Here is a 26,557-nt window from a genome sequence, read left to right on the forward strand (position 1 = left end):
ATATGAAGCTGTGTTCATTGATGGTACAATTTCATAATCTTTCAAGATAATCTTACAAACCTTTTAAAATGGTGTCCGTTTAATAAACTTCAGAAAAGTATTAATAAATGGAAAGTTATTAAGTTCTACAAAATTCAATAAAATAATTTTTTTCATTGTGTAATGTAGACTTTATCTCTGTAGTCGAAATATTTGACATATGGGCATAATTTTTCTACAGAAACTCTGCTTTATTTCTCATATAAATTTTATCACTGACACTGCCACGAAAATTTTGCATATTGGATTTGTTTGAAAATGTTGGTCAGGATTTGCAACGAATTAAAAAAATATATATTCACACAAAAAAAACTTTAGTCACATCTCTGGTTAGAATCCTTCTTGAAAATAACTCAATCTTTGAAAGAGTTTAATACAAATTTTAAAGGAGTAAAAAATTCACTTTTAAATACTGTTATATTCACTGAAATTGTTCAATAAGATTTTTTACATTTTATATAAAATTGTAAATCATCAACTGAATAACCTTATGATTAGATCAAGGTTTCTTAGTATAAATTATTGTGACAATTATACTACGGTCTCAGGCTACAATTCTGCTATAAATAGATTACACACCATTGGTTACGCTTATGCCAATGTTGCTGATGTTTTAAAATGTCCCTATTGTAGTACAAAGCTGTACTAATAAAACACTTTGGCAGTACATATTATTTTTTTTTTGTTTCTTCTTCACTGCTTTCATTAACTTTCTTCTGATGTATATTCTTTAATCGGTTTAGATTACTTACATAATCTTATAATATATCTTTTCTCTCTTCTTTCCATATTTTATTACGAATATCAAAAAAAAATAGTTGTGTAAATTATACACTCGTGTTCACTCACACATCATTCAAGATAATTTATTAAACAGACCATTCAAGGTATTATTTATTTCTATAATATTTTATATTTATACAAAAAAATCACCCTAATAGCCTTACGCCTATTTTTAACCAACTGGATTGAGTGAATCCGGGATATAATATTTATGTTTATTTTAATTTTTACTAAAATAACTCCCACTTTGTGGTAAAGAGGGATTTATTCCAAAATTATCTTTAAAATATTTAAAGCCTGTATTTATCCAACATAATCCTAAATATGTTGGAAAGTATATTGACATTAAGTAAAATGTTGCCAAATAACTTGAATAAACGTTAAAAATAAATCGTTGACCTTTACTCTTTAAAGCTCAGGTTAAGTTTTAGAGAAGCCCTAAAGGTTTTTAAAACATATATCAAATTTATAATATTATTTTAAAACCTTTGTGAATACCGTTCAAAAGATTATTTAAAAAATGTAAACTCTCTTTCTAATATTTCAACGAAATCAAAAATTCTTCGAGAAGAAAATCAACCCTTAACCTTTATAATATCCATAAAAAAACCTTGTTAATTTGAAAACCTTCATTCAGTGCTAGCCTTAAACTGCTTATATATTTGTTGTAATCTTTTGTATTTATTAAATTAAAATATAACACTTTTAATAACTAGTTTTATTGACGATGTACGTATTACAAAAAAGATAACAGCAGTGTACAGAGAATAGAGAAAAAAAGAAAACCAAATGGGTTGCTATAAACAACATGTTGCCAACTTTTAAACTGTATTAGATTGTATGTTTTAACAATATTAATACCACACAAACGATTCCTTCTAGCATTCATGTTCTATATAAAACATTAAATCCTAGCTAGATTCCCAGTAATATCCAACTATTCATGGCTTGCTCGGATATCAGGTAATAATATTATCCCCATTTTCTTGTCAAAGTTTTTATTTTTATTTTTACTCGGTTAAGATTTATTTTCTAGTGTTGTGAACTGCCAAATGGTGGAAAAAAACTGTTTTTAAATTCTCGTTTTTTGACTTCAATTTGAGTTTTTTCAGGCTGAAACATTGTGTGAACATTAATTATTGAGCTGTAGAACCAATTTCAAAAAACTATAATATTCACCCACGCAACATTTTCATTTACTTCGTGTTAATGAAAGTGTTTGTTGGACTGATCTTTTTGCCTGTTTGATCTTCGTGCAACTGTGAAAATTACTTTCATGATGGAGCAAACCTGTTTATTTTCAATTCGTTTTACCCTTTTTATTTTTATTTCGAAACATATGATTTCTTTTCTGAATTTTGCTAACAAGACTATTGGAAAATTTAATATGGAAAGTACACAACTAAGAAACGAACAAAAATCATTGGTTCTGTTACCGGACGTCTTCGACGAGCGCATTATTTCGCGCAGAAGCGACTTCAATAATAATTAGCAGCCGCGTTCACCGAAATTATCCGCTCCCACTATTTTCTATGGGCATTTTTAAAAGAACGCCTTTACGTCAATAAGCCAGAAATCATTCCCCAAATGAATACCGATATTCGCAATGAAATCCGTTCCACAACACCTGAAATTTATCGAAAAATATATTAAAATTAAATTGAAATAAACCAGAAAATGGAAACTATTTGGGTTGCTGTACCCGAAAATCCCATACAGAACATCGGATTAAATTAAAAAAATCTCGAAACTCGGGCCCCACGTTGGGCGCCATTTGTAGCAAATATCTTACCAATATTAATTACTTCCCTAAAAGGAACTCGAGGTTACATGTGGGTAGAATAAATGCTTGCACCAGTAATAAAAACTCTTATAACAAATATAACATGTATTATATAAAATGCGGTTACTAAACACATAGCTCTAGGAAGTTAATAAATGAAGCAAGAGACTCATTATAAAAGGTTTAAATCTCCAGGGGTGTCGAGATAGATATTCTCGATAGTTGAAAATGCATAGTATTACAAAGGTATAGTATATTGTCCTCCACGCTAGGAGTCACCTGTGTTGTGGAGGACTTTTTCAATTGTAAAGTTTCATATTAGTAAACAACAGTGGAGTTAGTTACACAGAGAAACAATAAATACAATTCTTAAAGCACCTCATAACTAATGACGTGTTTTTTAAAACGTTTTTTTTAAATTAACCCTACTCGTGAGTCCGTGAGGAAAATAATCTATTGGGATGCTATGTGGAAGGTCTTTTATACATAAAGGAAGGATAGGTTCTGTGAAGGTAAAGGTTATAAGGGTTGGGTAGGAATCTAAGGATCAGGAGTGACGGACATGGCGTCGTAAGGCGATAGGTCGAGAGAACAGTTAGAGAGGGCAAAGGGTCTCCCTAAACCAGCGTCTTCTTATTTGGCATGCCACGCAACTGGTCGGCAGGCGCATCTTGAACACACCTCACCCGATGAACCCGAGCACCCCTGCTAAATCACCAGACAGCAAATCATTTAAAGTGACCTATGGCAGAGGTGTTGGTTATCCAATAAATGATTCCCGGGGTAGCGGTACCCAAACCCGCCTTCCAAACTGAAAATGAAATTTTTCAGTCAGGAATTTAGTGGTTTTATGTGAAAATTTCAAATAAGTCGTAACAGTTATTACATTTTCAAAAACAATAAACATTAGTCTAGCTTTGGATTTTAATTAAACAGCGAGTAATGCTAGTTCTATCACGACCCGACAAATCCAATACGCCACCGTCTGGGAACTGACAAGACATACTGTAATATATATATTATGTTCAGCAACAGTATTATTACTGCGGTACTGTTTCTAGATTGAGATCGAGCCCTTTGTTGAAACTTTGCACTCACATATAGTAAAGCGAGTAGGTAGTAAGTAGGTACCTTCATGACTCACATGACTGGAAACTGCCGAAAGAAAAAAAGATATCGGATGATGAATGTACTATTATTTGTATTGGTGGAAATTATGTACAAATATATTTATATAAATATATATTTGTACATAGTTATCAATTTCCAATCGAGTAATTAAGGTACGTACGTATATATGTAGGTACTAGGTATGTGTAAGTTACGTGTAAATATATTTGTACATAATTTCCACCAAAACAAATAATAGTACATTTATCATTTGATATCTTCTTTGGTATATTCTATATATATACTATAGTAAAGTGGTCCTTTCTGTTATTTCGTACAAACCTTTTCTAATGTATACTATACTTTTCTATTATTCTGACTCTTGACATGGCCTGATTGATTCACTTGATAGTGCCATGTCTTCATCGGGCGTTCCCGACTTCTATTATCCTGTAATACCCTAATAACCTGACAAAAAATGAAAATCTACTACCACAACAGTAAGCGGAAAATGTTGTTCATGTCGTGGTTAAGGACTTAACCAGTCGAGGAATTGAACGTACGACGACTGAATGAGACTCAAACGCGATGCCATCGCAGCCACTTAGACAATTGGATTCGAGGGATAATACATTTAGTTTGATAATTGACAATTATAACGAATCTCAAACGAAAAATTTGATTCAGAAAAGACAAAAAAATATTCAGTCGCTTCTATGAACTGGATCCAGTTGATCGTAAAGTGCTCTAATCACTGAGTTAATGTCAATTTTAACTTATGTCATTTTTAACTGTTTCTTACTTCAACTGAGAGCAACATTATCTTCATTTTTGGCAAAGAAGAGGTCCTGGGTTCAATTCCAAGATACAACTGAATATGTTTCTATCGTTCCTATTTCACATTTTTTGTTTATGTGTCGTTAATGATGTCTTAAATGATTAAATATTACAATTTGAGATTTTACTCACTAAGTTATTCAAACAATAAATCTAATAAAAACATTGTGTTTGAGTACGAACATCATCTGAGATATCAAAATTATTTTATATTATCGAAAAATAAATTAAGTTACTCTAGTTTTGACAGTTACACGATGAGTTTACTATTGAAATGATACTCTTCGTTTACAAAAAAATGTGGCGTTCATCCACAATTTCCATGTAAAATAATAAGTCATTTTAAATTTCCGTTACAATAAATATTTCTGTTTCACTCCCATAGGCTTAAAATTTTTTATTATGAATATAAATTCAAATGCATATTTCAAAACCCCACAGCTCATGATAGAAATGACGTTGTCAGATGATAATAATCGCGTTGACGCACGATAGTGCTAACAGCTCCCAACCGCCTAGCGAGCCAATGAGACTATGACATCCTAAATTGGGGTACGTTATGAGACTGAAGGTAGTGGAGAGGGGAAGAGGAAGGTGTTGAAGTACGTGGCTGTTCAGATCTAGTCACTAAACAGGGCAAAAGTAATTCTGAATGTTAGTCTTCTAAGCCATCATTTCCCACTCTGGAACGTGGCGCAAAAATACTACATGTTATTTTTAATAAGTTTATTGTGAAATAACATTAATTAATTATATAAAATTTACTTGCGCACCCCGAGAGTAGAATCCACTAGAGATGCTAGACGAGAGCCTCACCCCTCGACCACGGAAGGCGTCAATGTTCCAAGGTACCTATCCAAAATGCTACTGTACAGGTACTGAAAAACATACTTGCTTGAAGGCTTTTTACGTGAAAGGCTTTTTTTCTCTTTTCCGGCGATTGGCGATGTTTATGAATTCGGGAACTAAGGGATGCCGTTGTTTTTTCCCTTCAAAATATTCCCTTAGGGAGAAATTCCTGATTCGAGAAGTTGCTCTAAGCTGGGCCATTTTCTCTTTTGATATCCTGCAGATTATTTGTTATAAAAAGAAACCTAAAGGCCAATACATTGCGTAGACAAAATAAAATACCAATTTTGCGTACCCAATAAATAATAAAGATAAAGTTTACAAAACCCCTTTGCCGGTATCATAGAAGATAAGTTCAGATAAGCCAGAGGTATTTGGGCTAACCAAAATGGAATTTTTTTGTTTCCACAACGGTTTTCTTTTGTGTCCCACTGAATGAAAAAAAAACAAGATGTTTATCAAAAATTTACAAAGTTAACATAAAGAAAATGAAAAGGCTTGGAATTTGTTTCAGTTTATGCGAGTGAAACACAAAGAGGACATGCTTGATGCCTTAATTAGCTGGGATTGTAGTATGAATCACATTGAGATAAACAACTACACAAAAACACTGGCTTATGTCAGGCTTGTTTAAAGTTCCAGCCAGATTTGCGGATCTACCAAAATTATGAACTGACTGGCTTTGCTTCCGGATTCGTACGAGAATTATTTTTTTTTTCTTATCAACATTACAAATGAAAACACAAAACATGAGAAGTTCGTATTTTAATAGCTACATGAATATTTGTAACATAACAAAATGTTTGATGCCAAATGGCTTTTAAAATGGACTGTATGTAAATGAAAAAAATAGGTTCATTTGATCGTGTTACAATCACTGGGAATACGAGGAAAATGTATAGCAAGCCTTATGATGATATTGGTTTATTTTGAGTCCTGTTGGTTTCTTGAAAATTCCATAGAATTAAAATTTATTGGTGTAAACCTTATACAATCACAATTTTATTGATTTTTTTCACCATACGACTCTGTTTAAATTTACCACAAGACAATATTGAACTTGGGGATGCCATTTTCACTATTCAATGGCCCTTTCAAGTGAATGATTATCATGCACCATCAACCACGACAAATATTACGAATAAAAATAAAAATTGAATAATACTGGCATGGGTCTTCTTTCTTCTGTTTTTCCAGGTTATACTTTTAGGAAATTAGAGTAATAAGGGAAATGACAAATTGATCAGGATAATGAGATGTGGAACAATCACAAAACTGTTTCAGTGTTAAACAAAAAGTTTAATTTTAGAACATTTGAAAATGAGGTTGTATTAAACGTTTGGCGTTTTATTTTATATCATATCAATGATTAAAATTCAAATCTCTATAGCCAATGATGGAAATGATGAGATGAGCTGATGATATTTACGTTGGCCTTAAAATAGCTGGCAGAATTCTGGTGAAAGATAAAAGATGCTTCTAAAAGACGTTAGTTAAAGACATCACTTGTAGGAAGTTTATAAATATGCATCAATACACACATCCATGAGTACGTACGTCGTACGTGCTGTTCACTTCCAAGAAACGTAATATTTTTGTGATGTTCTCACTATTTTATAATTAAGTCGGGGTCTAGCACAGTGAAGCCGAAATATTTACAATATTGAATCAATCGCCGTAACCACAAATAATTTTATACCGTTTTCTCAAGCACGGTTGCGCTGTTGATAGCCAAACCCATGTCAATAATGCAATAAATAATAAATCGATATACGCTGGCAACAACGGCACCACTGTCTACGAATTGACACTCCTAAATGTCAAACGGCTACGTATATTTTAAATAAATGTAATATGTCGAATAGAAATATTAACATTCATATTATTTATACTTTGGCAGTCCTCATTATCTTTTTGGCACTAAAAATGTTTAGTAGGAGTTAATTAGTTAAGGTATTTAGTCATGTCAAAACGAACAACTTTGGATTCTCCAAGCTGGAACTAAATCAATCGATTGTCTTGCATGAATTTATTAAGTCAATAGAGTTTACAAGTGTTTTATTAGTTTACTTCGATTCATGTGTGTATTAGCCAGTTATTTTGCATAACGAACAAATTTAAAAAAAAAGTATATCCGACACCTAAAAACAGGTCGTGCTTTTAGCAGCTGCTATTGTCTACCGACTGTCGGAATCATACTCTGACCGTCCTCGCAAAAATCGCTAACTGACCATAGATGACGAATTTTGTAAATATCGTATTGAAACAGGGTTTTATCGATCTACTGTGCTAGTTACCCAGACATATTTTATAAACCATCTCCATGAAGTGCATATTCCTATCCCACCTGGTGTTTTAACGAAACTATAAACAACAAATCCAACATTATATTAACAATGTACATATATTAATATTTAATTAACCATTATATCTAAGTACCCCATCCACAAAGCTCGCCCACTGCGATGTTAGTCAGAAATTAATTGTTGATGTTAACAAGCAGCCCTCAGTCTAGTCGTAGATATGCATGTAGTTAATTTAACCAATGTACAATGAGCAAATACAGGCGGGCCAGGCGAGCCTGGCTGGACGACTCACTGTCGAACGAGCTTTAGATTTACCTTTCAATTACCGCGGGTGACTGTCTACCCTAATGCTCTGGGGGCTTTACGAATCTGCAACTTTCAAAAATAGAATTATCAAAAATATTCATGTAGGTTGTGCGGTAATAATAATTATTGTAACTCTGTTACAATGATTTGTTTTTGGGGTATTGTTGTGTTCCCACAAACAGTTCTTCAAATCGTCGTGGAAGGAGATTATTAATAATTGGTTCTTTGTGATAAATCAGGGATTTATTAATACTTCGCGTAATAATGTCGACCTAACTAGAAGCTGGCTAATTGAGATCTGAAACACTAAGTTTGTCTGGGAGCATCCTCGCTGGCCCTGGCGACTACTGGCAACTGGCTGCCATCTTGCGGGGTTCCACGCAAGCTCTATGCATTGCCCTTTATGAGTGCATCTGTAAAGTTCTTACTTCCTAAAAAGTATTATGCCGTGTTGCGCTACCTCCTTCTTTGGCCAACGTTTTGGAAAACATTGCAGTGTCCATCATCAGGGCAGATGGGTAATGAAAAACAAATCACTATAATACTTTTGGCCGTGAAAATCTCAAATCATACCATTGTAAGTCTGGTTCAATGAACTCGGAATTGCTTTGAATATAAGTGAAACTTGTGTAAAGAATTTCGACAAGCGCTAAAATATCTACTTTTATTTAATTGATTTTATCATCTTTAAAAATGAAACTGGTGTTTCAAGAGTTCAGACAGATTCAGATAAGCGAAAATGTATTCACCTTTCAAATATTTTTTTCAAATGTGTAAAACATAATTATTTTCTTCATAAGTTGTTACAAGAATTTGAACGAGTCTTCAAAATATGTTTCAAGTTGTGTTACCATTTCAGTTATGTGATATTACTGGCCGATAATGATAATAACAGAGGTTGACTGGAACCTTAACAATACTTATTTAACCGTGAAATTTGATATGATTTGTTCAAATTCTGTAAAACAACTGGCCTTTAGAGTTAATTAAGACATGTGAAGTCAAATTACTTGACTCTTCATGTGTCTGTACTAGTATTTTTAATTATCGTTAAGTGTTCGCTGTTAGATTTGGAATGTCGTGTTATTTGGTTTATTTTGGTGATTTACCACTTTTCACATTTAAAAAAGTGCGAATACCGCATAACAGCAATAAGAATCCCAACTGATCGCGAATGTTTGGAGCTAGTGTGGGTTATGTCGTGAGACTGAAGGGAATGATGATGGGAAATAGATTAGAAAAGGAAAGTATTAGAAGGGCTATACTTTTATTTTTTTTATTTTATACTTCCATGGGGCTTTTACATTGAGTACATTGAAATGTTAACAATTTAGTACATAAGCAGTATTAGCAATGATTGCAAAAAATAATTTCCCACTTATACATTACAGTGGTGTTAAATTGGATAAAACAAAACAAAAAATCAAATAACTACAAATAATATCAGTTTCAAAAAAGGTTTTCGATGTTTTAAACATCTTATTCATATATCTTATGGCGCGTTTGGTACATATTTTTTTTATAAAAATGGTGACAAAGTGAGGTAGTAGGTAAATTAGGTGCTCTTAAAATGATCAGACTCAAAATTTTGCAACAGTCGGGCTTTGAATTTTTAATTTTCAAAAAGAAGCATAGGTTGCTTACTCTACTACGTATGTAGACAAATTTTTAAAAAAAATCCAGAAAATATAAAATCCATTAATAATATCTTTAAATAATTAAAAACATCACTCAATAGAGTGAATAAAAAAATAAACAGAATATTAAAATTTACAATTGAAGATAGATAAAAAATACAATAATTTTAAATTATCTTTTATGTATTCAATAATATTATTGAATTAATTATCAAATTTACCAAAAACAGTTTATTTTTATATTTTGTTCTCCGGTAACTTTTTTCTTCAAAAACATAGAAAATCAGTAAGAATAGGACAGCTTGGGTTGATTTAAGATGTTGAGTGGTTACTCGACTGAGTGACCAGTATCGAAACGTAGATGAATTTAAAAACAATATTTTTGGAAACGAAAAATGTTGAAAAAAACATTAAAAAGTCACCGGATACTAAAATTTAATTTACATTTTTTTTCTTCAAATAATATCAGAAATCAATGATTGAGGTAAGTTAAGTACGTCCGTTAACACCCTGTATACTTTTTACAAGATCAATTATTGCGTTGTTATCAAATATGTGTATATTTCGGTATAAATAAATAACACGTTAAAAAATCATGTGGTCGTTTAAATTAATCAAATGATTAGGAATCCACGATCCATTTTTCCATCCACGTCTTTCTCCATCTATGCAAATGTCCCTTTCTTAATCATCATATCGATTAAACCGGGTTTTATCATACAAACGTCTACGCGTCTTATTTCGTCCTTCCTTATTCAGTTTCATGCCTCATTGCTGTTCAACGGAGTTCGTAAAGAAACTGTATCCAATTTATAACGAAAGACGTAATAAAAAAAAACGATCAGAAAAATTCAGATACCAGGAAATTGGAAAAAAAAATGTTCAAAATAATGTTTTCCAATTTTGGTTATCAGAACTAAGTTAAAAGGAACTCTTAACCATAAACTTACCAGCGGCGTCTATTTCAACGTTTACAAAACACGTACATGGTTAATACCCTCCCACATCTTTGCAGCGGCATGCGCTATAAATTCCAGGTGCGATCGGTTAAAGTAGCGCCGGTAGAAAATTGTACGCCACTGTCACCCGTTAGTAGATCCATTTGATAAACCAAATTTATTTATCCCATTACAAATCGAGTCTATAGCGTAGGTTGTCGCAGAATGCTCGTTGCTCGCTCCTTTACTTGCAGCCAAATGAATAGGCAGAGGCGTGCGGTGGTTTTTATGTTTAAAATGTTGTTATTTTGATTTTTATGAGATAATTGTTGATGCCGAATTTGCTTTGATGAAAATGATTACTGATGGAGCGAGTGTGACTATAGCATGTTGTTGAATTTTGTGAAGGGTGGGGTGATTAAGGATGAGATCCATTTTAACAATTATAAATCTCAACGAACCTAACCTTACCGTATCCGACCTAATTTATTCACACCCTCCAAGAAAGCTGCTGGCGATCGTTTCAATATGTGAAGAAAAATTGTTATATTCAAAATATCTATTCAATTATCTTTATTTATAAAGATCAGAGCCACGTGCGGCGTGAATTTGTGTTTTAAAAAATTTCTTCAGTTTCATTCCGAGATTGACAAAATTTTCTATTCATGAGATTTCCGAAATCTACTCTCATTTCCTTTTCCCATCACCCAGAGCAGAATTTTGATAAAATTTTGCACACTTGAAGGTAGCGTTTTGAGCAACGTTACAGTGTACATCATCTGGTTTGCCAACTGTCTGTACAACACACCTAATTATGGACACTGTAACTGTTAGCTTAAGAAGTAGGAAGCGCAAAATCGTACAATATACCAAAAGTAAAAAAATATTTTATTGTTTTAAAAAAACCCCTTCGTACAGCCCGGGCAACGCCGGGAATTTCAACTAGTTAAGAAATAAAGGAAAATTAATAACATAACCAATTTTTTGACTAAGAGCGATCGATATATATTTTTTAATAGAATCTTTCAATATAAATCCAAACGCTACTGTGTAAAGTCACCTCACCTGCTCCGTCCCGCGCGGTGCATACGAACTAGATTCAGCCAAATCCATTTTATGAATTTTTTATCTGTTTTCAATTTGGTCATGCAAGCTTTTCCGCGGCCCTACTTGAGTGCTTCTACTTCTGCACTTCTCATAAAAATGCATTAGCTTTATTCTTTCTACATCTTCATCCCATTTTAAATTGTATTATGTTCTATTTTTTCCCTCTTTCCTGACACTCATTGCGTAATACGATAGTTTTATTACCCTAATGTCTGAAGTACATGCTTCCCATAGCCGCCGGGTGAGTCGCTGCAATAAAAGTGCTGCCATCTATAATTTTCTAACTGGGAAAGTCGAAATTACAAAATTTGACGATATTTTGCATTATAAAATTTTCCGACCGCCAACACATTGAACTTTTATTGTCCAATTAGATAAAGGATTGTCCAAGTGCACGTTGAAATAGTCCGATTATACAAATGATTGTAAAATTTGACAAAACCATGACAAAAAGTGGCTATCATATACTTGTACGACGATGTATCGGTACTTCACTCTGTTACCTTTCACATTAAAATTTTCATTTTATAACTTTAACAAAAATAAAATATAACATACATGTCAAACTAAAATGCATGTCTAACTTTTCACTTAACTTCACTCTGTAAACTTTCACTTTAAACTTTCACTTTAAACTTCGCTTTGAAAATTCATCATATTGAAATTATTCGTTTTATAACTTTAATCAATAATATACGCAAGTGGTTGTAATATGTAAATTCTCCAATTCTCAGCTCAAGCGTCTGGTTTATCAGGATTAATTAATCAATATTATTACTAACGTTTCGGACAGCGTTGCAGTGTCCATCATCAGGGCAGATCCGGTAGATCCGAAGATCACACATCTTCGGATCTACCGGATCTGCCCTGATGATGGACACTGCAACGCTGTCCGAAACGTCGGCTAAAGAAGGAGTTAGCGCAACACGGCATAACACCCCAAAAACAAACAACAAAAATGCTTTTGGCCTTGAAAATCTAAAAACTTACCCAATATTATTACTATGTTGTAATAAAATTTATGGAGAAGTATTTTTTTTTAATAAAACAATTTATGAATTTTTGTATGGATATTGACTGATGTTGTACTTAAAAAGGGGCAAAAACTAACAGACTTTTGCTCAATGCGGCGAAGCCAAAAAAAGTCGCCTTCATGGTCTAGCAGTAAAAGACTCGTGGTAGCGCTTTCCCCCGCTATACCTTATTTTAATAAAGCGTTATATCGATGACTTCAATCACAGTGGTTCCTCCATGAATTGAAAAATCTGCACGGCAATAGGTATACACAATAAAAGTGATGATATCGTTTTATTTTTAAATTAAAATAAGAGGTATAGCAGTTTTTCTAACATCTTTGAAAGGTGAAATAATTACAATAAACATGAGTTATATATAATCTCTGTATCCGTGACTAGTGACTGATCACCATTGAGCATCGCAACTTTGCTTGAATTGGGATAAACTGTTGGTTTAGTTACGAGATCTGAATATTCATGTACTTCCGATCTTTGGTAACACCCCTACAACTTCCAAAAACCTCATAAATACCCAATATTGAAGATGCCATAGTCCCATTAGCTTCAAGCACTAGGACTCTTATGTGGTTGATAGAGATCAACCAATATGTATCTAACAAGTAGACTCGTGGGAGATCCCATGCATCTTTTTTGTACTCGAGCGATGATTTCTGCCTATCAGAACTCGCCAATCAACAAAAGACTCAACTGCTTAACGATACTGCATTTACCATCGACATTTTCAATATCATTTACAAACGGTTCAGCAACTTTTGACATATATCACGCAACAACACAAATTCCCCACGACCTTTTATACTTAAATTTGTAATCTTCTCCGTACTATATCGATGCATAACTGTTTTATGGAGAACATGAATAAAAAAATAAATATTTGAATAATTGCACATAAGAAAATGAAAATTTGCATCTAATTGTATAAAATAGATTTTATTTTTCATTGCAGCTTTAATTAGAGCTGTGAGGCACGAAATTATTATTTTAATTATTTTCAACACATTTTCTTTGTTTATTGAGTAAAAAACTTGTCATAGATACGGTTCCTTTCACCATAAGCAGAATGTATTTTTTCACAAGTCTGTTGTTAAGTTTAGAGTGTAGAGGATTTTCCTTCATTATTTTTTATTTATTTCCCGTGCTAAGGGTTTTTAGGGTTTGATAATGTTTTATTATTTCAAAGACATTTTTAATCATTGGTGATATTTTGCATTAATGAATATCATTTGTAAGGAAGATGACTTTTTAAAAAAAATTAAAAGTGCAAAGCATTTAATTTGGTGGAGTATTTTTAGAAATTTCTTCAGCAACCATGTTTTTTCGATTTGATTATAAAAAAACCAACTGACACTTTAGTAAACAAAGAACCCAAGCACAAGCAAGCTTAAAAAGGTCGCAATAATTTCAGTTACCAACAACATTTAAGTGGAAACATTTTCCACGTTCGTTACCTGACAACTTTGTAAAAAGTGACAGCCCTTAGAGTTGGTGTGACAGTTTATAGAATGAGATATTCATTAAAAAGAAGCTACGTATTAACTATACTTTGTTTCGTTATTTTCGTACATCTAATATTAGTTGAAAACTAATAATGGTTTTGTGAAAATAACATTATTTTTTGGTATTATTTTATTCCTATGCTATCTCCATGGTAACATTGACAAAAGTGTGAGCAGTTTGAGGCCTACATTTGGATAAAATTACATAAAATGTGTATGTGGAAACTACTCCCAACCGTCGGGAGCGAGTGAGACTATGGCATTCCCAATGTGGGAATGTTGGGATGATAAGGGGGGAGGATATGGGGAGGGGGGGAGTAAGATAAGGTTATATGGCATAAATTTCACTTATGGCTAAATTAAATATGGCGAAAATTACTCCTTTTAAATTTACACTTATTCGAATTAAACTCCTCAAAAATTCCTGAGTGTAAATGTAATTACTTTTTTCCTCATTGTGTAATTCGTCAGTTTGTAGCTAATTCTAGCAGTGAAATATTAGTACGTGGAATTCACGTCTGCGTGATTTAGATCTGACACCAACTGGCAATGTCATTGTTTTAACCCAAAATAAAACTAATGTTTTGTTTACTTCATAATGACCCAGATATGGGTTATAGATATAGGATAGACATTATATTCTAACGGTTGACTATAAATAGCCAAGAAATACATATAGAAATAGAAATATTCCACAGCTCTCCTGCATAACTATATTGCTGGAATAAAATTTATACAAAGTACAAAGAAAAATTGGGTAAATTATTTACCGTGTTTTAATTTAAGAAATTACAAAACCTTAGAAAATTTAAAATATCCATTTCGAAAATGTTTTATTTTTCTCCCTGAAAAGGCAATTCCTTTACAGCTTAAGGCGAAATGTTTGCCACAGTCAGATGGATAAAAAAATCTGCCCTTACGTTAGAGCTTTTCACGAATGCTATTATACCTCTGGTAGGTAATCCTAAGCCACTTTGAAAATTACCAGGGCCATATGTCTGCTCACCGCTGTAAAATACCCCAATTATTTTGCAAGCGTCGAATACAAGGTATAAAAATATCTTAAACTTTATCTATCATATAAATATAACCCTTAAAAAGTTCATACTATTTTAACAGTGATATTTTTATCGAGTGTTGTTAGGTGGAATATTTTTGTGAGCGATTTGTTGCTTTTATTAAAATTTGTCTTTTCCTGGACCGAGCTTTATATGAGTTATCCTCGCCCCTGTCCGACTCACCTGTATGAAAAGCCTTCTGGCAGATTCTCACGTATAGTTGTTCTCTAGGCGGCGGAAATTTCCGAGATTTCCCGAGTGATTCCGAACCCCCTGCTCGGGGGATGCAATATCCGCTAGTCGGCCTAGGGCAACCGTGGACGTCGGTCGCGTACATCCCCTGGGTTTTGCGTCGCCTTTCGTCGCGATCTCGAAAACGTCGAAAAGTGTTTGGTTATTCGGTCACGTAAGAGAATTTTGTTTCGCGCAAACGTATTTTTGTGAAAAGTCCGTCTTCTATCTGTGTGTGAGATTAATATGGAGATTTGATTAATCGTGTGACTATATATGTGTGGGTATTTCATCTCACTTAAAAGGTAATTTCTACCATGTGATAGGCAGTTAGATAAAATAATCTCAATTAGTCAAGTTTACTCAAGTTTTTGGCATTTTTCTGTCATAAAATGAGAGATAAAATTGTTCTGAATAAAATTTCCACAAAATTTTTTCAAGGGAAATTGCATGATGAAAACATTGAATGTATTTATTAAATTTCATCTCCTTTGATATTTAAGAAATATTAACAAACAGAAAATTATTTTTTCAACAGCTTTTCTTTTAAACTATCATTTCGATTGAGATATTACGTGTTATTAATGGTTCTAACTTAATATAATAATTATTTTTGGTACAATTGAAAATCTTCTTTCAGTTGTTAGTACGATAAGTTTTTTTTAAAAAAATTTTGCTACGCTTGAAAATACTTGATTCATTACCCGTTATTTTTTAAAATTTTATGCAGTTGAATTAAAAAACAATCTAAAAAAAGTCATTTCTTACGAGGAATACCGAAAATTTCATGAACGTAATCAATATCTGCATTTTTTAACTACTTGCTGCCAGTTTTTTGGGTATATTAGGATTTTCCTGAGAAGAAAGAGTGCGAAAAATTAAAATTCTACTTTCCTGGCATTAAAATTGTGTTAAATTAAGGAAAACGACTAAGATAATTATCAAGAACTTCTCAAAGTGCTAAAAATATAACAACATACAAACACGTAAAAAACTCTTCCGACAAATTAGCAAGCAAAAAAAAATATATTTAATATCATAAGCTGCAAAATGAAAATCTAGTCTTGAATATCTTCTACTGAAAAAATTTTTTTTTCGAAAATTCCAGGAATTCGTTTTATCCTTTCTAAAGTATGGAGTTATAAATATAAATAGTTACTAGCTTTAAATATATGTTAAGACAATTTTTGTGTCCTTTCTTCAATATTTTATTTTGTATCGCGATAAATCTACACATTTCTACAATTTTTTTAGTATTTCTATTTGCTCATATTATTATAGTAATATAAATGATAGTAATATAAATTATTTAATTATAGTAATATAATTTTTTATTCCAGAATGTGGGGAGGTTAGTGTAATCTCAAACGTTCCATATAGTTACATATATGGATTGTATAATAGATATGTGCATATAATAAATTTAAAAAAATACAAGTAAATCTGAAAATACATACAAAATATTCAAAAATCGTGTGAATTCAACAAACTTTAAGAAATACAAGAAAATCTTTCAAAATTTTCTCTACGTATTTAATAATTTAATGGTTTTATTAAACAGTAGAATATCGCGTGATTATTTCCATCGGTATTTTTCGTCAAAACTCATTATTTTCTTGACATCTTAAGAGTCTGCTTAATCACTAAATACTTATGTGTCTGCCTAATCACTAAATACTTATGTGTCTGCTTAATCACCAACTAGTTATGTGTCTGCTTAGTCACTAAATACTTGTACATGTTTTAGGTATTGATAATATTAATAATTTCTCTTCGGTTATTTCATTTATCAACAATAATTTCGATGGCCTAGCGCACATATGTGCTAAGTGCAGTGTTAAGAAAATACACGTATTGTGTAAAGCATTTATCAAGATTACTTACTTTGTAAATAGATGTTTTGTGGAAAATTTTAATTACTTATTTCATTTAGAATAGATAAAAAGCAAATATTCCCTATAATTTTGCTGCTTTACATTTTATAATAAAACTGGAGTATTCTAAAAATATTAATTCTTAAATTACACTTAGAATAAATGTGCACTAGGCCATCGATTTCCTCTTTGGTTATATGAATTGTTCTCCAGAAACTGAATTGACTTATTATTTTATGTACCCGTGTCTATTGCAAGGAAATCAACTTTTCTAATCGAGTATCTGTTCTGTCATCTTTGTTTTCAGACTCTATTTAAATAATAACAAGTATTTGAATGCTTTTATCACTAATTACTCAAGAACGAAAATAACGCTAGCGATATGAAATTTAGACAGATTTTTCCTCGATATTGTACTTACAATCAATAATTTTTTAGGTCACATAATACTTTGTAAATTTACCTTTATTAAGACTGCAAAGATTAACTGTTTAATACGATTATTAAAAATTTACCTTGTAAAATTATTTCAGTGTATAGAGACTATGCAACTAAATGAATCTGCAGGAAAACTGCGTGGCAAAAATGGACATAATTATACTGTAAAAGCAGAGAATAACATAAATGTCGCTGGGCAAGCCATAAGAAGATTATTTCTACATTGGAGTGGTAGTCCTTTGCCAATTTCCAAAGAAAATATACCACAAAATAATATTCAGCGGAACATGTGTCACAACTTACGACTAATACTTATCCAATGGACTTTGCTCTTTCAAGGAAATTCATAAGTTCTCGAGCGAAGTAGAAAAACTTTTTCCTTGGAATTTAACTCAAATCACCTGCTACGACTTTATGGCTTTTTGATATACTGGGTTGATGTTCGATTTGATTGCTACTGAAGATGTATAATATATTTTTTTTCGTTAGTCATACAAGTCTCCCAACGCATGTAGCTATTAAAACTAATGCGTAGACCTGAGGGAAGTATTTAGTTGGAAAGTACTTGTGTATTCAGACCCAGTAACAACATCTTCGCCAATAGCAACGGTTTGATTTAAATTCATGATTTTTCCCTTGGAAATACATTGAACAGCTTCCTGACACTTTTTGCTTTGAAGGCTTTAACGGGTGATTCATGGATTATCGAAATATTCACATTTATTCCTCGAAATATAAATTTCAACTTTTTTTTTAAAAATCTCAAAAAAAATCACCGAAAAATTTTCGTTTACTATTTATAGTATAATTCTTACATTTTAAGAACATATATGAAATACTATTATAAAAGAGAAGGATAATATTATATGATTTCTCCTCAATAGGAGATCCTACGCTGAGGGGGACTAGGTTTTGGATAGAAAGATTCAGCGACTTCTATGATAAAACTTAATGGCTTGAGTAGGGTTTTTTCAGTAACTTCTACGACCATAAATATTAGTCAGTTCCTTTTCCAAAATTTATACGAGTCAATATTTTATGGAATTAAAGTACTTATTTTTTGTTATTTGTTTGATAGTTTACATAAATATTTGCAAGAACTACAATCATAGCACATTAATATGTTTCTCAGGGTATCTTCAAATAAATTTTCACTAGGGTAAACCTTTTACCAAAACCCAACAATCACAAAAATCATTCTCATTCTTAAGATATATACCAAATTAACTACGTAAATATCATTAAAACTTGTAAGTACACATATTATAAATCAAAACGTGGATTGTGTAACGATGTAAATTTAAATACGAAGTAAATGAGCGCTTAAACGAATGAAGTTATTTCAGTAACAAAATATCTTAATCCACTCATCCACAATCGACTATTGCGTTATTATTCCACATAAAAATATTGACTTACAACACCAAGAACTTATTGCCTTGACACGTAACGCGTATTAAAAAAAATAACAGAGGCCCACAAGTGTATAATATTATTGAGTTCCACAGTTCACAATTTTCTTATCTGGCGTACAATCTTCCACACACACGAGAATCTGGTAAACATTTGCCTAAAGCAGCATTATGTTTTTTCTATTCTACTTTTTCACGCCTTGCCGCGAGTGTATTTAACATTTCCACGCGATATAAGCCACTGTCTTGTGTTTTTTCTTGCCATCACTTGTCTTACGTGATGGCATTATGTTGTTAAATTTGACGAGTGTTGAAAATTTTATGATTTCTTTGATATTGTGGTAATTTTAAACGGTTTATATACCTACCTAAAGTAAATCTTCTATTTTAGAAATCATTTATGATATTTGTATTTGATACTGTTATAATTTTGTTAGCTCGGATAATGTTTTTGAACCGGTTTTTGCCATAGCTTGCGCCATGTTGTTAATATATTCGTCGTATTTATATTCATTAATGGTTGATTTTTTACAAAAATACTACAAAAATTTGATTGACGCCATAGATTCTGATTTATTATATTCCGTATTAGATAACTAAATATTAGAGATAATTTGCAAAATGTAAATTGGTCAGAATTTGATAGAAAAATCTATTTTTGTAGTATTGTCAAATAAATAACATTAACAGATTTAATAATTGTATCTATTAAAAGACATCAGTAAATTGAATTATTATAATATTATGTACCTTTTCATCAATTGGTTTGTTAATCAATTACTTTGATGAACGAACGCCTACAATACATCATATCGCTAGGTGATGTATACATTATACGATGATGCACAATATATAATTAGTTTAAATGAAAACTTACATTGTTTTAGTCACTTTATTATAATTTTATGCACTCTGTCAACTAGCTATATCCCTTCATCAATATAGAGTTACTGGGCAATATTACACACTTATATAATATTGTACAGTATTTGCAAAAATTACTGTTCTGAAGAAATTTATTATGTAACCGAAACTATTCGACGTTACACATAATTTATAATAAATTGGTTAAAAACAAATTAACTTTTCATTTAATAATAATGTCAAGCCACAAAGTGATTCATTGCTATCATCGATAAAATAATATAATTTAGATTTTTTCACAATAATTTCCGTTACTTATCTCAAATTTCATATTTCTGAACCAATTTTAATTCAACAACATTTACTAAAAAGTAAATTATTTCATCTAAGAAGAAAATAATACTAATAAATCTAAACTAAACATAACCAGACAATTAAACAGGTAATGGGATCGTCTCGACTTTTTGTCGTCCTCAAATTTCAAATTTTGAAATTTCAATAATATTTCAACTAATTTTATCCATATTTTTGGCTGCCATCTTTAAGAATGCTTACAATGTCCGAGTTGGTTAAGGCATTGTCTCGGTAAGACAAAGATCCCGGGTCCAATTCCTGATGAGGCCGTCACCTTTTTATTTTTTCTGTGTCTTGTTCGGGTTCATGTTTCATTTATTTTTTATTTTATTTTGTTCATTTAGGAAAACCAACATATTGTTTACATTCTTAAATAATCAACTTATAAAAAATACAAATAATATTAATGATAGGTTTTCACTTCAAAATTTAATTATAATAACAAACTAAGGGTCCAGTACCCGTGGGCAAAAAATATTTACAGAAAATACAAAATACTAAATAAAGTAAACATAACATCGGATATAAGAACACAAGTAAATTACAAAATATCAATTTTATCCTCACACAACACCAATAATCACCAATATATGTATATACCTACAACTAAACTGAACAGATGTTTATAAAATGAGTCACTTGTAACTGGACAGGGTTCATATCAACAACATGATAACTTGCAGTATGTTATTAATTAATATTTAAAATAGCTAAGGTATCTTTTTTAAATGTTCCTGAACTACACGAAAATATGTAAATATAATTAAAATACTCATTGTATAGGGTACAAGCTCTGAATATAAAAGCGTTTTGTCTGAGATTAGAAGAACATTTTAGATTTAGATTTATTAGTAATATCGTCTTCTTCAATGTTACATTACATTGATGGGTTAAAACTTCAAAGTTATTAAAAAAAGTTTTAAAAAAATATATTTATTTCAAAAGTTTAAAAAAAAGAGGACTGTTTTTTTGGTTTTAGTATGAACATTTTTTGTATTACAAAGAATTTTATGAAATGTAAGGAATGCTACTATTTAATATGCTTTAAATAGCTAAATCGAATATTTAAAACATGTTTTCTGAAAAATATAATAATAATTACAGCTTATTCTTGTCTTGCAAACAAATTATTAAAATATATAGTACACCAACACAAAGAAATAGTGCCATGAGCAATGATCGTACTACGAGCTGTCAAATCAGCTCTTGACTAGCAAGCTGGAGGTCACGGGTTCAAATACCTCCGTGCGCAAGAAAATATTATTTCATGTATTTGTGTTACCTTACAAATTTTCCATCAACATTAATATATGATATACATACTTGTGGCACGTTCCAGATCGGAAGATTCTCTCAGTATCACCCTGGTGTAAGACCACCATTCAGAATTGAAACGTTGTTTGAAATGACTTTTGCAGTGTTTGATGATCAGATTTGAATGGGCAGGTAAAATCCAACCCTCCTATTTACCATCTCCTTCCCCTTTCTACTACCCGCAGTCTCACAACAAACCCCATACCGTTTGGGTGCAGTTAGAACTCTTGCGCTGTTTCTTCTATAAAAAAACATGAAATATTTATATTTTATAAAAAGGAAGGTAGGTACTTACTAAAGAAAATTTTGGTTTTAGTTTAAAAAAAAGAGAAAATATAAACATTCTTTCCAGGACTGCTGTTCACAGAAATATTAATTATACTCTTCCCGCTATGTCCCCTATCATTGAACAACATTATTTCTGCATATGCCGATGGGAGTAAGGAGAAATCAAATATTTGTTTTACTGTACGTTGCAACATTTTCTCTGCATAATTTTAGATTTGATCATATTTAAAAATATTTTTCTCTATCTCTAAACTAGGAAAAATCTCAAGATTAATAATGTTCAAGAAACTGTAGCCATCTTGCATAATGATATCTTTAGCACCATGTGGTGTCTTTCTACAGCAAAAAAATTCAAGACAAAGCAAAACTGTCTTCGTCGCGAGAAAATTTTACATAATTTAGCAAATATAAAAAGACCAAAAATGCCTTACTAGATTTCAATGTTTTTCTTCAGATTAGTGATCTTTAAATCTTTAGGTAAAATTTTATTTCCTCTGTATTCTTATCAAAATAATGACTTAAATTGCAGTTCTAAATTCAATACACTTTTAAAGATACTGTACTCGAATATATTTTTTAATATAGAAAAAAACAGTACGGTGCTTTTTTGATAGCTTAAATGAATATTTCAAAGCTATGATCGCAGTTTTATATACTGAAGAAAGCAGTTTTGCAAATTTCATAACGTTAGAGCTCACTGTCTTGGTAGCTACCTAGATTATTTTCTCTCAATTTAAAAATCAGTGATTTATTCATGCAGCCGTTATAATATACAGTTAGCATTTTCAACAATATTAAGTGTGTTGAACTGTTGTATGTTGCGTTTGTTAGAAATCATCTTGAGTATAATAATTTTTCCGTTTGGAACCGACATTAAAATATTCATACACAAGCTATTAAAAGAACACAAAATAATTCTAACGTTTTCGAAATTTGAAATAGGTATTCCAGCAATTTTTACTAACTTGGAATGTAAAATATTAAATGATACTCGTAGACGTATTACTACAAGTCTGGATTTATTTCAGTGGGAAAATTCTGGGACTAACTCCCATATATATACTTCTCATTGCCCAAAATACTTATGAAGGGAAATAATTATACCGCGTTAGTGGACATCTTTAATTTACCACTTAATAAATACAAAATATTATTACTGCGGGAGTTTTGTATAAAAAATACTGGATAATCACATGTTTTACTATTTCCATATATACGCCCATTAAAGGGGCGTTGGTAAATACATAGAATTGATATATGTATTTTTATGGCGTAGTTATCTGAAAAACATTAAAAAAACTGTTGTATTTTGCTGAGAGTCTGACAAAGCAAAAACGTTCAATAATTTCCAAGAGCTAACGCATAAAAATACCTCAAATGCTCAGAAATTCATGGTGATTATTGTATAATTTACAAGGGTTGGGTAATTAATAAACAATTTGTGTCGGCTCCCCATACAATTTGTTTTCATTACAGCTGGCCGGACACGTCGGCCAATAAAAACAATATTACGTAGAAAAACAATAACGATAATTTGAATTGGTAAAATAACAGAATTACTCACGCCCTCCACGGTCCGTATCATCAATTAATCATTCCGTTAATTATTGTTACAAGGGTTGATTTCCACAATAAGACCGTCAGAAGAAATACTGCCGGGATGATGTTGACATCATTCATTTAATCTGTTCTGAAATACGAGAATATTTTTCTTAAGAATTTTCGTAATTCAACTATCTGTTTTTTTTCCAAAGTAAAAAACACCTACTTATTTATTTTTATGTTTTATAAACCCGTAAAAAAACAGGGATTAAACATTTAAATAAAACATTGAATGTAACTTTTTTTGAGATGCGAGATGAAAAAACACGAAAAAAGTCGAAGCAAAGCTTGGCAGTTTGTTCAAGTAGATTTGATGTTCTGCTTGCCGACATAAATTCTACTAAGACCGGTTTATATAAAGTGAATGATAGGTTATTTGTGTCAAAATCACCCTTATAATCATAAACCGTACGGCGAACGGGAGTATACAACTTTGTTTCCGTGTTAGAGTTGCCGCAATAATACGGTTTGGTAGATATTACCTCGACGTTGGTTTAAAAGGTTCAGTTCAAGGTTATCAATGATTGAATTTATGATTTTATATAAACAGGTTAAATCATTAAGTATTCGGCGTTCTGATAATTTTAATAACTTTAGTTGACCCAGTAAATAATCATAACTGACACATTCCTTCGTAATAAAGACCCATTCTAAAGTTAATAAATCATAATAATATATTTTCAATTCTTTCTATCGTGATTTTTTGTTGAGTTGTACTCGATTTGACTCCTTAATGGTTTAAATAAAGACAATTTCTTAAATTTAAATATTTTCTTAATTGACTGCATATTCTAAATACAAAATTCAACAATTTCGAGCTTTATTTCTTTTCATTTCAACATGGATAATAAAATTAAGTTTTCGATCAAATTATTCAAACAAATCATTTTCCTCGGTTACAGTTATATCATAGATGGAGTAATCATTAATTAATGATTTTTTAGAAATTTGGTTATAAATTGTACTCTTGGCGCCAAAAAAATAGTTAATAATAATTTTTCCACAGACCCGCGGAAAATCATGGACAGGCTGAATTCTTGATAAATTTATCGAAAACGTAAATACCTACATGGCTACTTAATCACTTTTCTGAATTTGTTCAAACAATTAGTTATAATTCTGATGTTGAGTTGACATTTAAATTCAAAGCCGAGCATAACTGAAAATAGTATTTATTATCACAGTTTGAGTATGTTTTTACCATCGCTTATCTTATGGTCTTATTATTTCATTTATAATATAGGGAACAAGATTTAGTTTAACGTCATTTTTTTACTAAGATTCCTATAATGCTCGCCTTTTTTATGTAAATATTGTTTAAAAGTCATGTGTGTTTCGTTTAAGGTTTATTGTTTGACATTTTTATATATGGAGTAACAGTTCATTTCAAGTGCACCACTTTTTTAACCTCACAAAATTTAATTGCATTACATAACAGTCTTTTCACGACACTTTTGTATTCCTCGTGTTTTCTTCAAAATTGCAAGACAGAAACAAGTGCATTTTATATGGAGTTATATATTTTTTTAATTTCCGAATAAAGTTCAGTCAGAAATCTGATTCACAGCTACGATATTTTTATTCCATGTATTAGTTTTAAAATTGTGGATAATTCTAAATCGATCATCGTATTTTTGCAGTACCACCATTACGATTCTTGAGTCTAATCGTGTGATTGTTTTCTTGCAAACTTTCGACTTATTCATGAAAATCAATTATGATAATGTTCTCAAAGTTTTAGTTGATTACCAACTGATTTAAACTCAAGTTAATATGGAGTAAATAACAAAGTTCACGAAGATACTCATCTGTAATGAGACATTTGAATAATGTATTAGCTTCTCAAACTTTTAAAAGGTTTGCTGATTTTTGTTGAATTCTAACATTTATTGTAGAGTGCAATTAATTTTTCTTTTGTTTTTGAAAGGGAATATTTGAATTTCACTCGAAATCGAAACGCGAGACGAAATTGAGTGAAAGGTCTCTTGGAAAAAATACATTCGTTGAAATAATTAATAATATTTGAATATTAAACCTGTGAGTGAAAAACATTGTTCAACAAGATTTATAAGATTTTTTTAGGTTTTCGTGAGATAATTTTAATGAAATATCGCTTCAAGGGTGTTATACAAAACTAGAAACTATTTTTTGTTTATTTTTATTTATATTAAGTAAGACTTTCTAAGTGAGACTAATTATTGTTTTTATGGCAGTTGTGGGGGTTAAACATTTCAGGTTTGTAGGTTGAACTGTTAGATAAAATGAAAAACGGACTCAATTTATCTATAAAGCTTTGCCTAGTTTTATATTAACTATAACAAAAATTGCGCAGTCTGGAAATTCAATCGCCTTTATAGATAATTTTTTGTTAATGATTTAATTTAGGTACCGCCGCCCTGGGAACCATTTGTTAAATCACCAGCATCCAGCAAGTTTCATAAAAAATAAATTTTGTAAAATTCTGCAGGTGGGTAAAGGTGATGGGAGTTCTCGAAATATTATGTAGACTGTAAACAGTGACGTGACTACATCTTGGTTTGAAGGTCAAGTATGCAACATCTCGGAATAAAACCGTAGATTTACATTAAAAAACCAAGCCATCCGCAGACACTCTTCTTTGTATAATATCTGAGCATCTGCATACTAATTAAAATAAATCACGTATGTTTGTAGTGAAAGTCGGGTTTACGAACATAAACACTGTTACAGTAATCGAGTGCTACGTCCAGCGTATGTCGTTTGAACAGAGTGCACGTTTTACGAGTGCTCGCACGTTTGCGTGGTGTAAATAGTTTTACTACCTGCTGGTAAGGGTGGTAAGTACAGCTTTCTTGCAACTGCTTCAAATATCTATAAAGTTTTACTAAATTTAACCAGCTTCCGGGACGTAAGTA

The 26,557-nt window shown here is 31.4% G+C and overlaps 1 protein-coding gene across 1 annotated transcript in view; it reads left to right on the top strand.

Moving 5' to 3' along the window:
- Positions 1 to 15,610: 15,610 nt before the first annotated feature.
- LOC149417041 (protein turtle homolog A-like) overlaps positions 15,611 to 26,557 on the top strand; it is a 1,249,058-nt gene continuing 1,238,111 nt past the window's right edge. The window contains exon 1 of the mRNA XM_089641374.1: positions 15,611 to 15,822. The gene's annotated coding sequence lies outside the window, so the exon portion shown is untranslated. The remainder of the gene's footprint in view (positions 15,823 to 26,557) is intronic.

Source organism: Hesperophylax consimilis, chromosome 16 (assembly GCF_061612785.1).
Source record: "Hesperophylax consimilis isolate HC1 chromosome 16, BYU_Hcon_1.0, whole genome shotgun sequence".
Lineage (NCBI taxonomy): Eukaryota > Metazoa > Arthropoda > Insecta > Trichoptera > Limnephilidae > Hesperophylax > Hesperophylax consimilis.